Below are 6,983 nucleotides of genomic sequence, written 5' to 3' on the forward strand. Positions count from 1 at the left end.
TGACTGGCTTCTTTAATGCACTTTGACTTTTGTCAACTATTTAGCACTTCAAATGAATTTGATCTATAAAAGTTACCTGAAAAAATATACCTATAAGGCTAGATCTATTTAAGAGCCCCCAGTAAGCTCATTTCTCCATACAAACGTAGTTACGCTCTCATTTTAAAAATACTGGCTAGATTGCTCTGAACCATTGTCGGTACTTAGGTACAGTCAAAGAATTTAATTTCCGACCCATTTCGTACTTTGTCACAGTGACAATCAATATGAAAGCCGCTAGAGACCTCATACGCTTGTCACTGTGACAAAGTACAAAATGGGTAGTAAATTAAATTCTTTGGCTGTACAATAGGATAAGGTATAATTATATACATATATAGATCTGGTCTACTTCTCATTACGCCAAATGTGAGACGCAAATACACATTGAACTAAGAAATTGGACAGGTGGAATATGGAATAAAATCCTAACTTACACTGTTCACATCAGTTTGGCTCGAGACAAAGAACTAATAGTATAAATAAGTCAAGCTTTACCTACCTTTGAGTCAGTTGAGATGCATCGGCATAAGGAATAGTCGGAAAAGCAAAACTCTGTACTAACTTTCAGTGGGAGGAGTATGGGAGTAGGTACTTAGGTAATTTTTATCAAGCAGATACCTATATCTGCAATCCAGTTTATTACAACTATAAATGCAATTATCTAATTCTATCCAAAAAGATTAATAAAGAGCAGAAAATGAAACAGAAAGGGAAGAAGAAATACAAAAATTCAACTGAAAGAGGCCTACACCTCTTATGACGGTTTTGGAGTAACTTGTTTGTAATTAAGATTTATCTTAGACTTAGAAGTACAAACACTTTATAGTGTATGGTTACCATATGCCAAGTAAACCTCCAACACTGCAAGGATGCAATGTCCGAGCTAGGACAATATGTTAGGAGGGCCGAAGTTGATATAGCACTGCTGCAAGAACCTTATGCATGGAAGAATCGGGTGGCAGGCCTGGGACACCTGGGGGCTGCTCTCTACTACGAAGGGAATGGTGAGCTACCTCCTAGAGCATGCATATATGTGAGCAATAATATAAGAAACATGGGTTGTGTCATGACCATATGTTACAGAGACCTCGTGGTGGTGGAGACACACTTCACGATGAAAGAAGGGAGAAGATACAAGGTGGCGCTGGCGTCCTGTTACATGTCGGGCGACGGAGTGGCACCGACAAAAGAACTAGAAGAAACGGTACTTAGGCCTACTGTCCACGGAAGCATGTACGCTTGCTTGCAGCCTACATACAAAATCGCACAAATCTGTCCACGAAGCAGCTAACGCGACGTTGCCACTCCGTGGACAGAGTTGTGCGGTTTTCTATGAAAGCTGCAAGCAAGCGTACACCAAGCGTATAATGACGAATACGCGTCTATGCAGCTACGCTTCCGTGGACAGTAGGCCTTAGGTACACAGGTAAAGGAACACCCCTGATTGTTGGTTGCGATGCTAACGCACATCACGAGGTGTGGGGGTGGCACCCAGGGTGGCATAGGGCCCATATTAAAGAATACCAAAAAGGCCTAACCAAAGTACAGAGATTAGGGTGCCTTATAATGACAGGGGCCATGAGAACGACCCCGACACATGCATTGGAGGTAATGCTAGGTCTGAAGCCACTCTGGATTGAGGTAGAGAAAAGAGCCACGGAATAGTGGTATAGAATGAAAGCATGCAAGGAATGGAGACGAAGCTGTGTGGACAAGAGACACGCGCTTATACAAAAAGAGGCACTATCAAAATTCGAGATGTTGAATAACGACCATAAGGTCGACCAAAAGGCAGGAGATAATTGACAAGAAATATAGGATACATATAGGAGAGAGAGACAACTGGAAGGTAGAAGTCAGTCACCCGACGACTATCTGCTTTACGGATGGCTCAAGAAGAAGCTCGACGAAACTAGTAGGAGCGGGCATAGTAATACCTAAACTGGGAGAGAAGGTATCAATACCGTTGGGTAGGTATGCTAGCGTTTTTCAAGCAGAGGTATGTGCAATAGCGCGCTGTGCACGTATAATTAAAGAGAGTGTGCAGCAAGAAGGCGCGGTTGTAATATATACAGATAGCCAAGCAGCACTGAAGGCACTAAAGAAAACATCGGTTACCTCATCTCTCGCGAGAGAATGTCGAGAGGAGCTTAACTCGATAGGCAAACGAAGAAGTGTCACGGCGGTGTCAGGTGGCATGGGTACCAGGACACTAAGGAGTGACGGGAAATGAGAAAGCGGACGAGATGCCGAGGATGGGGGTGGAAACGGATCACATTGGTCCGGAACCGGCTCTGCTTATGTCAGCGGACGTCACGAAGGGAGTCATAGAGAAGGTAAAAGAGATGGAAGCACAAAGAGAGTGGGTGGACAGTCGAAGATGATGATCAAAGGCATAAATCACAGGAGAACAAGGTATCTTCTGAAACTAGGTAAGAGCAGTCTGAGACTTTTGACGGGTATCATTACTGGTCATAACACTCTCAACAGACACCTTAAGACAATGGACATTAGCAGAGACGCCTCCTGTCCACACTGTGGTAAGGAGGAGACTAGCTTACACCTACTAGCGGAATGTATTATGTATGCGGCACCGCGATATAATACATTCGGTAAAGACACATTAAAAGAAAACGAACTAAAGGACGTCGAACTTAAAGACGTCCTTCTGTTCTGCAAGAAAACAAGATTTGAGAAAAATCGTCAGGGAATGCCGCCGGGACAGTAACCTGCAGCTCCAACTCCAGGCAACTGGACTGAATGAACGCGACACGTGATCGACAGCCCGCCTGCTTCCGGCCAGGCGTCCCTACACTACATCTACAATTCTAGTAGAATTATTCTACATGGTTACCCAGAAATAAATGGCATTTTTATTTTATTTTGTTACATCTGCAATACTATCTCTATTAATTAAAGCATTAAATACCCCTAATATAAGGTGTGAAAACAAAAGGAAGGAATGGAAAAGTTTGTATTGTTTTTATCATCATGCATTAAGAGAGATTACGCTGGGGTCCCAAAGCGTTACAAGTTTAAATCTTGCCCTGAGAAATTTTCTTTTATTGAAGAAGAAGAAGAAGAAGAAGAAGAAAGCATTTATTAGCCAATAACAATAACATAACCTTAAAACTAAGAATTATTACACAAAATGAAAAGTTGTGCTATATGGTCCTCACTCAGCTAGGTGCCACGGTATGAGCCACATGGCACATACCGCGACGCTGATTTCCATAAGGCCCAGTGGATGGACTAGGTGGCACTCAGTAAAGGGCACGATTACAATGCCTCAGGCTAATTTAGGGCTAGATATATAATTTATTTATTTTGTTATTTAATATCTGTTTTAATAAATGACACTAATACAGACAAGTGAAAGCTTAAATAAAATTAAAATTCTAATTACTTAAATAAAATTAACCTATAGGTCTTCTGGATGTTTGTGTGTATGTATGTAAAGTGTTTATGTGATTGGTGTGTGTGAGTGTGCACGGTTGCCTAAGTGTTGCATTTTTGCTTAGCCAGTATGAATTTACGGAGGTGTATTTTAAAGGTGGACACGGTTTTATTCCTTTAATTTATAAAATTAGAGTGTGGGAGTACCACCATAAACAATTCCTATGAAAATGTACATATAATGGCACTCCACAATTTGCCCCTTAAAGGTTGGTGTATACTTGTAGTTAAGCTTAGATGTATTCTAACGTAGCAGTGAGCAATTTTTTTTACATTAACAACTTATGCAGTACATTCCAAGGGTTCCGTACATTACTCAATTTTTAACAATGGATTTTTTATATGTGAAACGCGAGTGAATTGCCTTTAAAAAACCCGTAGGGGTCGGATCAAAAACTAAGTAATTAGTCCGACTCACGCTTGACTGTATATTTCTAATAGGTTTTCCTGTCATCTATGGGTAAAGACCTATTTTATGTATTTTTTTCAAAATTTTAGACCCAGTAGTTTCGGAGATAAAGGGGGGGAATGGTCATTTTTTGCCTATTTTCTTGAATTACTTCTGAACTGTTTATTTTAAAATTATAAAAAAAAAATTATTTGGGATTCTTATAACATAATGAGCTCTTTCATTTGATATGTAATACGATATAGTTTAAAAAACTTTATTTCTTAATTTTCTCATTTACCCCCCAAAAGTGGCCCCTATGTTTAAAATTCACTTGTTTACGTTACATGTCCCTCTTTGGGTCACAGTCTTACATACGTGTACCAAATTTCAACTTAATTGGTCTATTAGTTTCGGAGAAAATAGGCTGTGACAGACGGACAGACAGACAGACGCACGAGTGACTTATAAGGGTTCCGTTTTTTTCCTTTTGAGGTACGGAATCCTAAAAAGTAATAAATGTTTTTACAAATGTTTTAACTACACATATTACTAAACAACAAAACTAAGAGAGAATGAACTCCAGTAAATAAATTGGTATACCTTACTTACCCTACTACGCTTACCCCGTTTAATAACTATAAATAGTCACTCAGCATGTGATAACAGAGTGAGAGCACAAACAGTTTTAACAACTATCACATCACACACTATTTATTACTGTGCCAACAAGGGCGGCTAGAGGGCGCCCAACTACATACAAATCAGTTAATGCAACTTCCTCTTCCTCGCGTTATCCCGGCATTTCGCCACGGCTCATGAGAGCCTGGGGCCCGCTTGACAACTAATCCCATGACTTGACGTAGTCACTAGTTTTTACGAAAGCGACTGCCATCTGACCTTCAAACCCAGAGGGGAAACTAGGCCTTATTGGGATTAGTCTGGTTTCCTCACGATGTACATAAGATCCGAAAAACTCATTGGTACGAGCCGGGGTTTGAACCTGCGACCTCTAGATTGCAAGTCGCACGCTCTCACCGCTAGGCCACAGTTAATGCATATAAGTTCAATAATAATAGTTACTTGTTTTACAAGGTTTTTGTTTTAAAATCAAGGGGGCAAAGTTTTTGTTTAACCACTCGTGCTAATATTGATACCCGAGCAAGCAAAAGATTCAAAAATTTAACCACGAGTGTAGCAAGTAGGTTCGAAAAATGGAATCTTGAGCGTAGTGAGGGTTTCAAAGCATGAGGGTTAATCAAAATTTGCCCCCGAGTAAAACACAAAATTTTTCACCACAACATCCCGAAGCAAATATCAAATGTAAAATATCAAACAAAATCAAATGATTATTAAATATTTATCAAATCATCATTTAAAAGTTAATTGTACCAGCAAACATAAGAAAACAACTCAAAATTTGCATTTGATTACTGTGACATGCAAAGACTTCACGTGAGATTAAAATGCCACTTTGCTATCAGTTTTTGAAGTGCAAAGTAAGCCTTTCCGGGATGGTGTGGTGAAAACAATATTATCACTCTACCTTGCTGCTACTACCACCGCTGAACCATAGAAAAATATAGTAAACAAGAGTGGTCACTCCATACATCAGTTTTGGTATGCTCAACAAGATAAGACTTTCCGGTCGGTGCTACATCTATTGTCACTTAACAGTACTACTACTGCAAATTAGCAGTTCTGGCCCCAATTTCACATCGGTGACAGGTGCGGCGAATTGGAAAATCACTGTTGCTGACGTCACAGGCATCCATGGGCTACGATTACCACTTACCATAGGGCGGGCCGTATTTCTGTTTGCCACCATCATTGTATTATTTAAAAAAACTTTATTATATCGGAAAAAACAGATATTTCACCTGCAAAGTTTCTGACAATTGTCAAAGATTTAGAAGAATTGTAGGTAATTCTTGACAGGTAATGAGTTATATGTCGGAATTTCGTGACAATTGTAGTGTTTCTTGTGACAATTGTCATAAACTTAGCAAGAGAAATATCTGTTTTTTTCCGATATCATAAAGTTTTTTTTAATAATACAATGATGGTGTCAAACAGGAATACGGCTCGCCCGATGGTAAGCGGTAACTGTAGCCCATGGATGCCAGTGACGTCAGCAACAGTGATTTTACAATTCGTCGCACCTGTCACGTTGGTGAAACAGGGGCCAGATCATTCCGCTACTCGATGCTAGATGCCAACTATAAAAATATTAGTCTTTATGGTACCAAAACTGGTGTATGGAGTGAGCACTCTATGTATTATTTTCTCTATGTATTATTGTCAGAATTTTAAAATCCATTAACTGTAAAAAAAAGTGTTACTGGTCTCACTGCAGCCGAGTGCGAAAACAAAGCAACCGAAACATTATATAAACAGTATAATGACCTTTCAGTCCGTGAAGGTCATCGTAAATCAAAATAAAATTGTATTGAGGACGCACAGAATATCCAGAATAACTTAAAATACCATAAAAAAAAACAATTAACTGTTTTTTAAGCCAACCGCAAAACAAACACAATTACATAAATATCTCTATTGTCTCATTTGCCTACTTCTTTATTTTGAACCCAGTGCTTAAAACGCATTTCTAATGGTATTTATATTTACAAAATTACCTTATTCACGTCGATTAGGTTACTTATTATAGAACTCTGTAATGTTCGTCTAATTTACACGTCTTCTAGTTATTATATTTACAAGGACAAAGAACAGATATCTACACAAATACGAGGTTTTGTTTTATGTTTAATACGTCCGTCTATTTTAAATTTTGACCTATAGATATGACAGTTATTTGACAGATGACTTACACACTCCTGTTCTATACCCAAGGCCCCAACGTTTTCTGTTCTCTTTGACGGCGCAGCAACTAGTATCATTTCTCTCTCCTCGCTCTTTTAAAAATGCCATTTGTCAAAAAAAGACAACCATACTGTTGACAAGATGGACTTCAAATCAAAGTGTTGCCTTTTTTGGTAGAACCAGGTAGTGTATGTGAGCGTAAAAGCGTATATGTGTGCTGTTTTAGGGATGTGAAAAGTCGATTTAATCATGCCGCAGGAGACCAGAGGGCTGG

At 39.2% G+C, this 6,983-nt stretch overlaps 1 protein-coding gene across 1 annotated transcript in view; it reads right to left on the bottom strand.

Annotated features, from left to right (window-relative positions):
• The window catches only part of LOC134678969 (uncharacterized), a 58,539-nt gene extending 51,874 nt beyond the window's left edge, over window positions 1–6,665 (bottom strand). Inside the window, exon 1 of the mRNA XM_063537729.1 lies at window positions 6,523–6,665. The gene's annotated coding sequence lies outside the window, so the exon portion shown is untranslated. The remainder of the gene's footprint in view (window positions 1–6,522) is intronic.
• Between the last annotated feature and the right edge of the window lie 318 nt (window positions 6,666–6,983).

This window comes from Cydia fagiglandana, chromosome Z (genome assembly GCF_963556715.1).
Source record: "Cydia fagiglandana chromosome Z, ilCydFagi1.1, whole genome shotgun sequence".
Classification (NCBI taxonomy): domain Eukaryota; kingdom Metazoa; phylum Arthropoda; class Insecta; order Lepidoptera; family Tortricidae; genus Cydia; species Cydia fagiglandana.